This window comes from Rousettus aegyptiacus, unplaced genomic scaffold, assembly GCF_014176215.1.
Source record: "Rousettus aegyptiacus isolate mRouAeg1 unplaced genomic scaffold, mRouAeg1.p scaffold_m13_p_15, whole genome shotgun sequence".
Lineage (NCBI taxonomy): Eukaryota > Metazoa > Chordata > Mammalia > Chiroptera > Pteropodidae > Rousettus > Rousettus aegyptiacus.
The window spans coordinates 50,210,992-50,227,371 of NW_023416290.1; the positions used below are offsets into that span (position 1 = coordinate 50,210,992).

Below are 16,380 nucleotides of genomic sequence, written 5' to 3' on the forward strand. Positions count from 1 at the left end.
ACTTGAAATTAAATATAAAAAATAAAAAAGACCCCACACTCGAAGGGTGTTTGTCTCTCCTCCAAGCCCAGGGACAGCCGTCGAAGGCGTCCTCCCCAAGAGAGCCCGGAAGAGGCAGGCAACCCCTGCTGCCTCCCGCCAGGAGGAGCCTGTCACCGCCCTGACGTCTTATCTCTCTGGTTTTTGTGTCCCCTTCCAGGGAAGTCCCTCGGAAGAGCTGTGCGGATAAAGGGGATGCTCTGTCTTTGAAGAGAAAAGAGAACTGCCCTGCCCAGCCTGGGGGGCCATCTGGCAGAGACTCCGAGGGGAACAGGGTGCGGGAGCCCACCGCGTTCACAGCACCCCCCAGAGGACTGGTGGGAATGGTTCACAGTGCCAAAGTCCTACTACTGCATCTGCAATGGGTCCTTGTAAATAGTTTGCTCCTCTGCCCTGCCCCCACTTCTTGCTCTACTGGAACCAATTTGTACAATGTGGGAATTTTGCTACCTTTTTAATCGAGAGCAACTTCCTTTTCCAGCATTACCATTGTTAAGGGTTTTTCCAGGAGGGGAGGGCTGATCACGTGTGCTTTTTTTTTTTTTTCCTTTCTTCCTTTTCTTTTTTTATTTTTAATTTTATTAATTTGGGGGAGGGGGAACATTAGCTTTAGTGCCATTATATCGACTGGATTTGAGGTGGGAAGAGTTCATTTTTAAAGGTAGTTCTATTGGGAGATTTCTTGGGGAGAAGGGCTGGGATTCGGGCATCAGTGTCTGCTTAGAGAGAATTGACAGATGGCAGTTCTTCCAAATCAAATTCGTTTCCAGTTCTCCTCCCAGCCACCTCAGTGGTCCCTGCTTAGCCACGCAGAAGGCTTTTGGAATTGCAGGTCTGGTTTCTCAGCAGCCCAGCCTCTTAGATCAGACCTCGGGCCCAACCAGCACCAGGAGAACTGGGTAGCGAGTGACTGTCCTTGTTAAGCAACTTTTCAGATACTCAAAGAAAGGGCTCCACATTTGTTCTAGTGTTATCATAATTTTTGTGAAATTAAAACAGGAGATCTTCCTATCTAGATGATACAAAAATGAACGCTCTGGTTTTCATTTCTATTGCTAACTGCCTTTTTTTCAGTTGTGGTATTTCACAAGATTTCAGCTTGAAGCCTCGCCATGAATTGATTTTGTGTTTCTTGTGTGTTTGTTTTGGGCCGATTTTAGATTCCTGAGTGCACTTTTTTTTTTCCCAGTTAGTCCTAACTTTTAAAGAAGAAAAACCAAGAGACATATCTGGTATAAACGTTGCAAGTACGAATTACGTTTGCAATCCCTCCCACCCCCCTTTTGAGTACACTGCACAAATAAAATGCTAGGGAGTTTGAGAAAAAAAAAAAACAGTTTTTCTAACTTGTTGCTCATTTGTTGTAACTCAATAAAGCAAAGACTAAACATTTTTATAACCTTTTCTTCTGCTCCTGGTTCTTCATTTCTGTTTGGCTCCCAGGGCACGGCTCAAGGGTTCCATCCCAGCCACTTGCCATTCCAAATCTGTATGACCACGTTTCCCATTTTCCGACTTGATGAGATTGGACATCGCAAGTTGGGACTTAAAAAAACAGGTGTAAATGTTGATGTGAGAATCTTCAGCTTATCTCTTTGACACAGAGACGTAAGAGAGATAGGCTGTCACTTCTCCGGGGTCTTTACAAATAGATTCATAAAACACTGCAGACAAGAGCCTCGGAGTGGGACTGAGACCTGCCCACCACACCCAGCACCACTGCTTGCTCTCAGCTGACCAGAGGTAAGACACTTCCCTCCCCGGGCAGCTGGTGACTGGTGCCTGGGACACTGCCATCTCTCCAAGAAGGCTGGCTTTTATGTCTCTGCCCAGGTGAGGTTTAAAGAGCCCCTCACCAGAATCACCTGAAGGGCTGGTTAAAGGTTCTGATTCTGGGGGTCTGAGTGGCACTCAAGAATGTACATTGCTAACAAGTTTACCCATGAGGCTGATGCTGCTGGTCCGGGGACCCCACTTTGGGGATCTCTGTTCTAATGCTTCATTTTCATAGGGACTTACAGACTTTTTGGCCAGTTTATCTAAACTAAGCATGTGAATAAAGCATGTATAAGCATATTCTTCAGATAAAAGACCCTTCCTCCTTACTCTCACTTTCTCAAATACAGGAAATACTGAAAAATCAGGGATTCAGAAGAGGCTAGTCTCCTCTGGAAGATGCTCTCAGTACTGAGGTCAAACACAGTTGTCAGAGAGTTCTGGTCCTCGGCTTAGAACCCCTGCAATCCTGCCATAGCTGTTGGCTGTGGGCTCCAGTTGCCTTGGAGATACCTGCCCACAAATCTCTTCCCCCAGACCTCTTCCCACCTTCCTCATTCTCCTCCCTTGGCCCCCTGCATTCCCCAGTCTATGGTATAGTCAAGACGTAAGGATGTTCTCTGCTTAATAGAATCTGCTCAGTCCCCCAACCCAGCCCAAAGCTCATGTTCTAGATACCACCCTCCACCTGGACCACAGCAAAAGCATTCAGTGTCTCTACTCAAATGCCACCTGCCCTCCACAAGTCTATCTGCTGGACCAGAATGAAAGTGAGGTGAGCAAGGCATCTAAGGGTGCAAAATTTAAGGAGCCAAGGTCATACAAGCACCAACTCTGCCGTTGCAGGACCCTGAGAGCAGGCACCTCCTTACATTTTGCAACCTGGATGCCTCACTGGCCTCACCTTGGCCCTGTCGAGCATGCTTTCCTCTGATCCTGCTTTATTTTCCTCCATCTTGCTTTTCACAACATGTCATCGTATTTGTTTACTGTCTTTTCATCCCACTACATTGCAAGACCCATGAAAGTAAGGACCGAATCTATCTTGTTCCCTCTCCCATATCCTCTGTGCGGAGCACAGTGTTGAGCACATATTAGATGCTCCATAAATATTTTTCGAATGAATGGATAAATGGATGGATGGATGGATGGATGTGTGGGTGGATGGATGAGTGAATGGAAGGATGGATGGATGGAGAATGTCAGCTCTCAGTCACACAAACCTGAGTTTGAATCTCAACTTACTGCTGATGACCTTGGGATTTACTTAACTTTTTCAGAGACCTAGTTCCTCATCTGAGACCTGGAGGTACAGACCTTTGCCATAGGTCTGGTGTGAAGATTAAGTGAGTTCATGAATGCAAAGTGCCCAGCACACAGTAGGTACTCCACAAATGTCCCTCCCCCTCCTGCCTCTCTGGGGAGCGGCGTGAGGCCAGGCAGTGCAGTGGCTGCGGCTTCTCACTCCTGGACGTTCGCGAGAGGAGGCAAACAGGAGGAAGCTGGATCCGGGTCTGGGCGGTAACGTCCTAGACACCTGTGCCCCGGCTGCAGAGACTTTTTCCATATGTAACCAACCCTCTCCTTACTACCCCTCAACCCCTAAAGTCTCCTGTACCCCCCAAAAAATCCAAAATAATCTAACCTGCACTTCTCTCATTTAAAAAAAAAAAATGGTGGAAAGCGACTGTAGCCGACTCGTTTCCTGGTGCCCGCCTCCACTGCCTTCTCCATGCTCCCAGCACCGGACCTTCCATGGACTTCCTTCCAGCTCGTTAATGTCAGGCCAGACCCAGCCTCCGGCTTCTCCCTTGGCTGATTTCCCCTCTTGCTATTTACCACCCTTGTGGTTTGCTTGCCACTCTCAAGCGATTTAAATAAATTTTTCAAGCAAGACAGTGTGAGATGCTATCAAATGCCTGAGGAAAGCCAAGGGAAAATCTAGCCAGAATGTTTGCTTTTGATTTTAATTTCTGCACCAGAGTGAACCCTTGATAATTGGTTGCAGTGAAAATACACAGGGAAGAAGGGTTGTACTCTTTAAACCACCCAGGAAAGTATGTCGAGGTATCTTTTCTCCATTGGGAATGATTAAAGGGTGGCGGAAATCAGGAGAGAGGTTTTCAAGGGGAACAGATGGATGGGATCCCTAGTAGGGGAGGAGAGAGCAGTGGGGTGGGGTGAACATCTGCGGGTTTCGTTTGCCCCATACCTCTTCGCACTTCGAGATCTTCCTTTAGGGTACACCCGTCCCCCCTTCACTCACCTGACTCTGGGGCTGCCCATTGTGGTGGCCCACCCCCCACCCCACCCCCCGCTCACCCCCAGGGCCAGCCATAGCACGGCAGCCCCCTCTCACGGAGCCAGGTGCAGTGTGATGCAGGAGCAATGTATGCTGGGAGGAAGAGCTCCCGCTTCCACGTCGATGGCAAGTGTGATCGTGTTAGTCCAGAGCCGCCTGCCAGAGAGGAAGCCGGTCTGTAGGTAAAGAAAATGAGGACAAAAAAAACTCAAGAAAAGAGGCAGGGAAGCAATGAAAGGAGAAAGATGACGATAATGAGGGTGATGGTGGTGACGATGACGGTGGCAGTGATGGTGGCGGGTGGCGGTGATGACAATGGCGACGCCATTTGAGTCCCTGGACCGCGCCATTCCTAAGTGCAGCTCCCTAGCGTTCTACTTTCATAAAAACCTATCCGTTTCTCTTTTTTACTTAAGCTAAAAAACTTTTTGAGCTGCATTTCCCTCTCTAGAAAATCAGTTCTGATGGGTTGATGAGATTATGAGATAAAAAACGAAGGAAAGGAAGGACAATAAATGCAAATAGCCATGTGTGGCTAGTGGCCACCTCTTGGGTGGCTGATCTCCAAGTCCTTGCGACTCAGTGTGTTCCCAACTAGCAGCACCAGCATCACCGGGATCCTTGTTAGAAAATCAGAATCTTGGCCCCCACCCCCAGACCTGTTGAATCAGATTCTACAGTTTGACACGGTCCCCAGACGAGTCACAAGTTCATTCAGGTTTAAGAAACCCTGCTCTGAAGGCATCAATAGCTCCTCCCTCACCTCCTCCAGCACACTGGGGAGGGAGGAAGGGCCTAGGCAAGGATCTAATAATACACCACAGAGCCTGTTTTCCAGTCGTAGACTCCAAGCCCTGGAGAGCAGGTTGGCAGAGGCGGAAGCACGGTGGAGAGCACGTGGCACGGCAGGTGCGGGTGCGCTTGTCCTTCCAAGCCACCTGGTGCACAGCCACGTCCAGTCAACAGCTCTCGGAAATGACAGCTCTCGCCGTCCTACCACAATGCAATCTGGAGGGAACCAGGAGTGAGGTCGGCTCGCTAGCTGGGCATACTTCTGAACCGCCTTGGAGGTACCTTCACTGCCCCTGAGGCAGGGGGCCCACCTGGTGGGGTTAGCAATAAAAATGAAAAAGAAAGACTTCTGAGCACATTCCAGGACACGTTGCAAGTTGGATCTCCTGTAAAGTAGGAGACACATTGCCCTTGACTTTGAGGAAGAGGGAGACGAAAGTGTCCATCAGTAACTCCAACCCCTTCACCCAGAACAAGTCCCCAAAGCCTTACAGATTGCCTCGGGAAAGAGACGGAACACTTGAACTAGGTAATTTGGGAGCAGTGTACTAAAAGGACTGTTTACAAAGGTGTGGGCAGAGTTTGGGGAAACCAACAAGGGAGGATTAGGGAGTTTGCCTGAAGGGTAAAGGGTGGGGCAGGTACTGAAACCTGTAAGAAGAGAGGAGTCCAGAGTGAGCCACCTGAAGAGGTGTAACCTTCATAAACTATGGTTTATGAACCCGGCAGGGAAAGAGTTGGGGAATAAACACCCTGACATGGTTCCCCTCCCACCCTCTGCCTCCTTTCTCCCACTGCCTCCCAGTCAGAGGACCAGGGGCTCGGGTGATCCAGTCCATCAGAGCGTACTGCCAGCACACTGAGCTCAAACAGTCCAGCACACACATGACTCTATGGGCTGGACCAGAGAGGGCAAGCACACGTCCAGCGTGCCACGCCCATGGCAGACAACAATCAAAGGGCTTTGCCTGCTGGGCTTGTACGCGTCTTTACGACACTTAACACGGAGCTCTACCGTGAGAGTGTTAACCTTGGATCATGGGATGAATATGTGATGAATATGTGGTGGGTGCCGCTGACTGCCGAGCTACTATCCAGCTCACCTTTCTTCCTCGCTAACAGAACCATTAACGCATCCCAGCCTCCGGTGAGAAACCCAGTTTTCCTTGCAGCCAGGAGTAGCTAAGGAGACATGTGAAGAAGGCCACCGCATAGGTGGTCCCACTCTCCTGCCTCCATTCTTCTTACCTTGTATACATCGGTGATCTGGAGACTTAAATCCCCGATGGCCTCATTGAGTCCCTTAACCAGTGCCATAAATGAAGTTTTCAAACTTCTTGAAATGTGAGAAAGCTAAACCTCTATCTGTTTAATCCACCACCTGTTGGATTTGTCTGATGCCTGCAATCACATGCATTCCTAATTAGCACAAAATCCACGTTCCAACCTTAAGCTAGATAGGCATAAACCCTTACACACTATACATGTGCTCACTTTCCCCTGCGCTAATTGCTGGATATAGAAATAAGTTAGACATAGTCTATTTCCCCTTCAAGGAAACTTGATCTATATTTTGAAGAACGGGTAGGAGTTCGCCCAGTGGATAAATCAGGGGCAGGCACAAGACGCAGAAACGTGAGAGTTTATACATCAGGGTGTTAAGTAGTAGGAATATAACAAGCAGTCTATAATGTTGAAAAAAAAAGTAGAAACCATCAGTTTTGAACAATCAATTTTTAAAACAATCAGTCACCCTAAATCAACTCCAGTCATGAAAAAATATCTACTTGGAAAGAACCTGAAAAACGGCCAAAAAATTAAGCTATTTGCTTGTATGATGGGAAAGCAAAAGGTGGTTTGGGATTTCCCAAAACAAGTAACATAATATATGAAACAGACATGAAGCGAAACAAAATATATTCAAAGTCTTTTACCTCGAACTTGATTCCCACAGCTGAATTTGGGTCACAAACCTTGGGACCAGGTCCATGTTTCCAAATTTATCCCCCAGGCTCCTTACACAATCTCTTCCTCTGGCCACTCGGTCTGGCCTCCCCCGGTTAGTGAATGAACAGTCCCGGCGCCGGCGGAGTTTTCCCTCTCGGAATGCCCACCCCTTCGCGTTTCTTGCCCGAATCCTACCTGTTCTTCCAGGCTCAAGTGAAGTTCCACTAGAGCAAATAAAGGTAAATCTTAGGCGACAGAGAAACTGGATTTAAGGACGACACACATCCCAATTGGCTCTCAAGGGGCCCTGGTGCTCTGCACTTTTGAAGTACTTGCTATCAACAGGTTTTACCTAGCTCTAACTACACTGGGGTTTGGTTGTTTAATCTTCCCTGCGTCTGACGCTCCTCCAGGTCAGGAAGTGCTGAGAGCGGTTGTTTGTATCCACCCAACAGCCCTTTCCCCTCTTTTTTAGCAACACTCACGCCCCTTCCCACTGGGAAGTCTTCTACGGACCTGCTCTTTCCCTATTCCAACTATAGGATGTCCATCGGGCACCAGCACAGAACAGGTCTCTTCGCTCCATGGGTAGTCATGTGACGCAGTCTAGCCAATCATAGCGCTCATCTCTGACTTCCCCAAGTGGTCTGAGGGGTATGCACGTGACCCAAGCTGAGCCAATCAGAGTCTTCCTTGAGGATTATAGACTCGAAGCACAGAGAGAGAGAGAGAGAGAGAGAGAGAGAGAGAGAGAGAGAGAGAGAAAGGAGAGAGAAGAGAGGGTTAGAGAAGCCTAATGACATCACCTGAGTGTTTAGATCCAGCCGACCCTAAAGTTAGGTCCACAGCATTTTTCCCAGTTTGTGAGCCACTAAATCCCCATTTTGCTTAAGTTAGTTCAAGTTGTGTTACTGTCATTTGGAAATGAAAGACTTGTGATAAAACCTATACTATTACCCCACCGCCCAGCACATGTCTGCAGAACTGACAACGATTGAAAATGTAAAGGCAGATTCAATTGTATTTTAAAATAATATTGACTATGATTCCATTTATATAAAATGTCCAAAACAGACAAATCTGTAGAGATAGAAAGGGGTCGTAGGGGCTGAGGTGGAGAGCAGAGGAGTAGAGAAAGAATTGGGGTGTGAGATTTCCTTGTGGGGTCATGAAAATGCTTTAAGCTTGATTGTGGTGATGGTTACGCAACCGTAAATATATTAAAACCCATTGAATCTTACATGTCAAATGGGTGAATTGTATCATATGTAAGTTGTATCTCTGTAAAGCTGTTTAAATTTGTATTTAATGTGATAATAGAAACTGGAAACCAAATAGAAAAAGTTAAATTTCAGTTACAGGGAAAACCGATTTAAGAAACACACATGTATCCCAATTTAATGTATTATCATCTCCCCTAGACCTTGCCCCTACATTTCCTGTCTTGGTGAAGGGCTACAGAGACATCCACTTGCCCAAGCCAGCAATCCAGATGGCATTTTTCACATCATTTATCTCTGAGTCTGAACCAAACACCAAGTCCTCTCACTTCTAGCTCCCAAATCTCTCTCCCAGCGGCCCCTCCCCCACCCCCATAGCCACTGTCCTCACTCAGACCCTCACCTGCTTCCCTGCACAGCCTCCTAACCAGTCTCCTGCCGCAGTCTCATGCCCACCCCCCCCCACTCCTCTATCCCCCAGACCGCAAGGAGAGTGACCTCTACAACACCAATCTCATCAGGCTTCTCATGTGTCTGTCAGCGGCTCCCACTGCCGAGAGAATAAAACCCAGGCTCCATACGCGAGCTCCTCTGGGCTCCCGCCCCTACCTGTATCTCCCGCTTCAGACCCACCGTATCCCCCATCCCACCTCTCTCCAGGTTCTCTCATGGTGGTGCCTTTCTTCGCACCTACTATCTTCGTTGCCTGAACTTCTCTTTTCTCCTTTCTTAACATGCAAATTCCTCTGACTTACGCAAACCCCTAATACACATGGTGCCTTCAAGAATTCTCTCCTGCCCGGCTTCCAGCTAAGTCAGCTGCTTCTTCCTCTGTACTGCTAAACCCCCTTCTGCTTGTACTTATCATAGTTCTGGGCACACAGTGTTATAATTGTCTCTGCATTTGCCATGTAAGCCTCTGGCCTTCTCGCAGGCAGGGTCCAGATCCCCTTTATCTTTATATGCTAGCTCAGGCTTGGGACAAGGCAAGCATGCATCCAACGAGGTGTCGTATAGATAAATCTGCAGTAGCAATATCAGAAGTATAAGTAGACAAGGGATGGTAGTAAGATATTTGAAAAAAAATCATTCATGAAAAAATACTCACGATGATACAAAGTAGATTAAATTTCACAAACTTCTTCCCTTCACCCTACCTGCCTGAGAGAGCCCTTAACTGACAGCATAAGCCCCCTTTCTTCCCCCTTCCCGCAGACCTATTCCTAGACATTTTTGATCAGCAGAGAGGACAGCAGCAGAGAGCTCAAAGGAGAAATAGAAAGATCTAAGGAAAAAGAACAAGTCAATCTATAGAATAAAGACTAGAGAGAGGAAATAGCCTATAAGATGTGTTGCCACGGGTATACTTGGAAGCCCGCTTAATGTCCATTCAGAAAGAGGAAGGAAAAATTCCCTTCTCATCATGTGTTGGCTTATTTGGACTGTGCTTCTGTGACTGGTTCTAGGACTGGACCATATGGCTCACAGCTTCAATAGGGTGACATGAGCAAGTCATGTTGGTAAACATGAATGAAACTGGAAAATCCAATGAAAGCACATCCTGCTATTAATAGGATGAGACGCCTCACCCATTTCCATGGACCGTGCTTGTCTTCACATTTGTTCACTGTCTGGTAGGAATTTTTCGAGCCCCAGAATAGAGAGAAACACAGCTAAGCAGCAAAGGACATGTGACTTTCCACAACCACGTGGACTATCCATGGCAAGGCCACCGTAGGATTCAGGGACCCTGAGTTCTGACCTCTGCTTTACCACTGATAGGTTGTATGATCCAGGTAAGCCACTTCCCCTCTCTGAGCCTCAGTTTCCTCATTTGAAAAATGAAGGAATTTAGGCCAAATGACCGTCAGCTGTTCTTTCTAACGCTGAGATTCTGTGATTATGGGAGCCTGAGCCAAAGCCTCTCATAAAAGCCTCCAAACTCTACTCTCACACAAAGGCTTGGGAGGCATGGTTCAGACAGCAGTGAGCTCCCCAGAGGAGCTTCAAAGCAGCTCATGTGTCCATCAACGGCGTTTAACTAAAGAGCACCAAACGGCAGCATGGAAAACTAAAAACGTGGCCGTTCAGAAATATTTCTCCAAACCCAGAAAGTGTCACTCTGCATCTCCCCTCAGCCAAGCCACACCCACAGTGGCATTTGTTAGAGAAACAGAGAATCTTGAGGGTCATCGAATCGGCCGCTCTGGAGAGACAGCTGCTCTAGCTCTGCACACCTGGATGCAGCCTCCCGGGCACTGGCTCTGCCCTGCAAAGGTGGACGAACCTTCCAGGCATTGGCCTGGGAACCAGGCTGAGAGCTGGGCTGGCCATCGCAGGGTTTTTAAATCCATGCGTAGTTCCAGAAGCTCTACAGGGTGCTTCTCACTCTCTTGTGTAACAGATCAGCTAAGGCTCCAAGAAGGAAGGACTTTCATGGCACGTGAAAATGGCAGAGCTCTGCGACAGAAAAATGCATCATTTTCCACATCAGAGGAGTCAAATTTAGACCTCAGAAAGATTTCTTCAATATTGGAGTTAGGAATCAACCCCAAACCACAGACACTAGTGTCAGAGGCAGGGTTCGAGCTCGGGTTTCTCTGAGACCAAAACCCATGCTTTTAACCACAAGGCTCTCAGGCCCACGTCAGGTGGCTCAGGACCCATCACAACACTGAAAACAGCACGTGGGCACCTGCACTTTCAAAATGGGCTGATGTGTGGGATACGCGCCCTGTAAAACTTGAATTGTTTTTCCCAGCTGCCTCCCTAAACCAATTTTTCTTTCCTATTCGTTTTCTCATCATCTGATGGAAGTTACAACGAGCTGTGAAATAGCCAGCACCTAACTCAGGGCAGAGCGCTCACACACTGTTTTATAATTATCTATTCACGTGACTGTTCTTCCTTCATTAGTCTGTGAGATGCCCGAGGCAAGGGGCTAGTCTTATTCATCTTTGCTTCCCCAGTGCCTAAACATCATAAGGCTCTTGATCAATACTGTGGAAGGAAAGAAGGAAGGAAGGAAGAAAGGAAGGAAGGAAATGAGTAAATGGAGATTTAAAAAAAAAAAAAAAGCAACGATCTAGGACTTGAATTTAAGGCTTGTCTTATAAACAACCAAGCATGATATGTGGTCTTGATTGAATCCTCATTTGAACAGATAAACTTTAAAAGACATTTAGAGGCAAATGGGGAAATTTGAATATGAATCGATATTAGATAATATTAGGATATTATTATTAATCATTAAGTATGTTAATGGTATTGGGGTCATGTAAAAAATGTCCTTACTTTTTTAAAGATGCTTCTTAACGTGACAAAATGTCATGAGATATATATAATTTCCTCTTAAATATTTCAAATATTTCAGAAAACAAAAGATGGCAAATTAATAACTTAACTTTAAGTAATGAGTACACATATGCCTTTCATACCACTCTCTCCACTTTCTTGTGCATTTGAAATTTCTCATGACACAAAATTCCAATAAAGTCGTTTTCTAACATAGCCACAGTGCAATTATCAAATTCGGGAAATTATCATCACTTCAGTACTGCACGTCTCATATGCAACTCACATTCCAAGTTTGGTAATGGTCCCCAACTGCCTCTTGTACCAACTTTTGGTTTCCAGAATCCAGTCCCGAGTCACATTTTGCAGTTAGCCGCCACGCAGTTCCTGGAACAGTTTCTCGGCCTCTCTTTGCACCTCACAGTTCTGATCTCCTCTACCGTATCTAGGCTCCCTCTTTTGTTGCATTTGTCTGATCATGTCCTCATGATTCGATTCTTGTACTATAGGATTCTGGCAGGACTACTAACTACATACACTGTTGTGGCCTTCTCAGTGTGACTCCGCAGGAGGTACCAGACGTCAGTGTGTCCTTTAACCGGTGATGTTGATATTGGTCATTGGTAAAGGTGGTGTCTGCCAGGTTTCTCCACTCTGAAGGTACCATTTCTCATTTTGTAAACAATCAGTCATCTGTGGCAGATACTTTGAGACTGCGTAAACACCTTGCCCCTCTCTCCAACATCTTACCCAATGGCTTTGTCATCCACTGATGATTCTTGCATCAATCAATGAATACTTTGATGGCTGCAAAATGGTGACTTTCTAGCTCCCTCTTTCCTTTTCCGTTTATTAATTTGCATCCTACTGAAAAGAGGAGCTGCCCTTTCTCCCCCTAGCATTTATTTGTTTATTCGCTAGTATCAGTATGGACTCAAACACATGTTTTTTTAATATAGACATTTCCACAGAGGATTAAAAAGGCGTATTCTACATTGTAGCATTTCTAAGTCTTGGTGCCAATTTCTTCTGCCTCTAACATCATGTGAAGCATCAGCAGGACCCGAGCCAAAGCATGAACATGAAAGGAATTAAATTGTTTTGACCCTTTCCTTCAGCTTCCTACCTCGGTTCATTCACTCATTCGTGTAATCAGCAAGTGCGTCGGAGCACGTAGTAGGGGCTAAGCTCTGAAGCCCCCAAAATGAGTCTAAACATGGCCTCGCTATTGAGAAAGATAAGAAACTAGATGAGTAACTTCCCAACTCAATGGAAGCTGTCACAGTGGTGAGCAGAGAGCTCCAGGACAGAGCATGGGAAGAAGGGACAAGAAGTTGCATTTGGCACCATCTTGAAGGAGGAGTAAGAGTTACCCAGGAGGGATGGAGAGTCGAGTTTCACAGTTGTGTGTGGAATTACTAAGAAGTTAATGGGCTTAAAACAGTTCAAGACAGTTCAAGATTATTTTTATAAAGAAAGGGCATCCCACCACACTATTTTATAGCCAGCTCCTTGCATTTCACAACTTGACGTTGTTTCCATGTCAACAAATGCAGATCGGTTTTAGTGGATTTTTAAACGAGTCGTTTCCAGCGTTGGGCCATGATTTATTTAACCAGTCCTCTGCTGATGGACATGCAGGTTGTTGCCACTGTTTTTGCCACTCAAATCTTTGTTCATCCTTCTTCTCCCACGTCTCCGAGTATTTCTTTAGGATGAATGGGGAAGAAGCGTTTGGCTTCCAAGGTCAAAGCCAAACCTGACAGATTCAAGGCCTGAGCTGGAGACAGCGGCGTTAGACAGCCCGTTGTTTTCCCTTATCCTCGCCTCGTGCCTGCAGCAGGAGTAAAGCTCTCCGGGAGGCTGCCCCCTGCCTGCCTGAGCTGAGCGTTGACCAAGCGTGAAAGCTAGATTTAAACTAGCAACGCGCACCAGTTATTGCCCACATGGATGATTTACGACTCCGGGAAGGCACATTGGCATTTTCCAGACATGAGAGTTAGAGCCTAGGTAGCCTAATATCCTGTCCCACGATGCCAGAAAGGAAAAACACGAAGAATGGAAGGGTTTAGAAGCCACTCTGCCAGAGACAGGGAAGGCAATGGAAGCCTCACTCACGATTAGCACAACTGGGGAGGGAGAACAGAGACTTTGAAGCCAGGCGATCCCCATTCTGTAGTTTTGGGAAAGTCACTGAACTCCTCTGAGCCTCGGATTCCTTGCCAGTGAAATGAGAAGATAACAGCTACGTCATGGAGGTTGGTGAGGACCGACAGGAGGCACAGGCGGAGCGCTGGCGTGACACGAGACAGTCGGAAGCCACAGTTGGTTCAGCTGAGGAGCCTTCATTGCAGGGACTGCTCAGCCACTGTGGACAGGGTGAGGGGAACAAGAAAGGCGCCGAGTCTAGCAGCAGTGGGAGGCCATGACCACCTCTAGGGCCGAAGGAACAGCGCGACCAGAGCCCAGTGATTGCTAGCACCATGGAGAAGGGCCCACTTAGCTGGAGTTGTCGTTGTAGCTGTTGCCGGTGACATAACATTAAAGAGAAAGAAAATGAAGAAGAAATGTCAGGCTCTCCCTCCTCCGGCCCTCCAGCTCCTGCCACTGTCTCCCATGGCCCAGCCCAACCAGAAGCCAGCGATGCGACGAGGAACTCTGAATGGTGCACACCCGCTCAGATACACGTTTCTATTTTGAACGTCACAGCACCAGGGATGCTGACTGCCTTCAGCAGCCCACACGGCAGAACACAGCGGTCCCGCGAGGTCACGGCGGAACAGGAGCAGCAGAGGGGGTCCAGCCTGAGGAAAGCAAGAGCTCAAATGGACACAAGTGGATCCCAGCCAGGAATCAGGTGCACAAGCCATCGATTCGGGGACACCGAAATGCACAGCGCTGGAAGTCATCCAACCCGGCCCTTCCCCACCCCGGTCTTAGAGGTGAGAAAAGTATAGCGCAGCAGGTGTGACTAATTTGCCTAAGGTCATCCTTCTAGGTAGTTCCACGTCTAGGACCAGGACTGAAATATTATGACTCAAGAACCAGCTTTTCTCTTTCACAAAAAAAAAAAACATCGTTATTGCAGCCATCCATCGAAGTCGACTTTGGCAGAGCCATCCGCACACTTATTCCTGAAGTAGCTGAGCCATAAAAGGTTAATTGTTTCTTGTAAACTTAGCCCAACATCTATGAGAATCCAGAGTGACCTTTTCTTTTCTAGGCTCGAGCAGATAGAAGGTGCGAAGACTCTTCAGATCTCAAGGAGTAACGAAGGACAAATCTTCCTCCAAATTCCAGTTCGGATTAGCACTCCAAATTCGAACTGAGGCTGGGTGGAGGAGAAGCGAAGTTCAGTGCCCTTTACAGTGGTGGTGGGTGGTTCTCGATTTCATTCCCTATTCACTCGTCTCATTTCTCTCCCTGCAGATTACAGCATCTGAGCATCTCCGATACCTTCAGCACTATACTATGTGCTTGGGATACTAATATAAAAGATTATCTTCCCCGAAGCATTTTTTTTTTTATTTCTTTGTTCTCCCCCTCCCAACACATGTGCACACATACACGCCATAAGCACTTACATCTTTCTGTTGGTGACAAAAACACTCCTCAGTCCCAGAGTACAATCACTGGCATGAGTTCCCATTACCAAGCATTTTTAGAGTTGTTACCTGCAGAGATGAGCTGGTGGTCCTTCATCCTGCCATGACAGGGAGATGATTGCTCCTTCTTCTGATTTCCCATGGCCTTTTACATAGACCTCTGTTATGGCATTTATCACCCAGTCGTCACCATCAGACAGAGCTCCTCAAGGGCGGAAGTCACATCCCAGGCATCTTTGTAGCTCCAGTACCTTAATGCACTGCCTAGTACATAGTAGATGCTACATGTTCACTGATTAACTGAATGGTAAATGGATAGATTGATGTATGATGGATTATTAATATATGGATGGATGGATGGATGGATGGATGGATGAGTACATGGTAGGTAGACAGGTGTTTGGGTAGGTCAACAGGTTGATAGATATTTGAGTGGTTGAATGTTGGGTGAGTGGATGGATGGGTAGATGATAGATGGTTGTTTGAATTAATAGGTTGATGGATGGGTCAATAAATGAGTAGTTGGTGGATGAATGGGTAGATAAGTGATTTAAAAAATATTTATTTTCCTTGCGGCTTTAGGCTAATAATACCGATCATAATTACACCCTACAATAATGCCACACTAAACCAGAGATTATAATAATAACTGCATAGTGCAGTAGAAAAAAAAAAAACTGGGATCGAAAGGCCTGGGTTCTTCTTCTCCCAGTTTTATCACTTGGTCACTGTATGTGACTTGAACAAATCCCTAACAAAGTACTCCGCCATAGGAGTAAACCACAATTGATCCATGCTGTTGTTGATGGACGTTGAGTTGTTTCCAGTTTAGGCTTGTTGTAAATAATGCTTCTCCCGGCATTCTTACGCGAGTCCTTCGTGTGCAGAGCAAGAGTAGACAGTCACATGAGGAAAGGCAGAACTGGGGCCAACTGGGATTTTTATAGGGAAAAAAAGAGGATTTTTTTCTTTTTTGGAAAAACATTTTCCCAAACTAGCTAATACCACCTCAGCGGTATGAGGGTACTGAGTGACTTTATTGCTGCTTTACTGCAGTGGGACGTGGCAGAGTGAGTGACAGGGTCACCACGTCTCTGAGCCTCAGTTTCCTTATCTGTGACAATGACATCGACCTCATCAGGCTGTTGTGAGAGTCAGATTGATGACTGATCTGAAGGAAAACAAAGGAAGGCAGGTGAACGCGTATTTGCTGTGTACCAAATGCTTCCCAAACATTAGTTCACTAGGTTCTCACCCATGTCTGATGAGGTGGCTCCCATCCTCATCTTTATAAAGTTGAGGAAACGGAAGCTCAAGGAGGTTTAAAACCTGGCTCAAGGTCCTACGGCAGGTAGAGGGCAGCATCAGCTTTGCCCGGATCTGCCAGACTCCCCCCAGTCTGTGC

The 16,380-nt window shown here is 46.8% G+C and overlaps 1 protein-coding gene across 2 annotated transcripts in view; it reads left to right on the plus strand.

The window, feature by feature from the left end:
- The window catches only part of ZHX2 (zinc fingers and homeoboxes 2), a 133,253-nt gene extending 131,810 nt beyond the window's left edge, over positions 1 to 1,443 (plus strand). For both annotated transcript variants that reach the window (XM_016131185.2, XM_016131184.2), the window contains one exon: positions 200 to 1,443. The gene's annotated coding sequence lies outside the window, so the exon portion shown is untranslated. The remainder of the gene's footprint in view (positions 1 to 199) is intronic.
- The last annotated feature ends 14,937 nt before the right edge of the window (positions 1,444 to 16,380 follow it).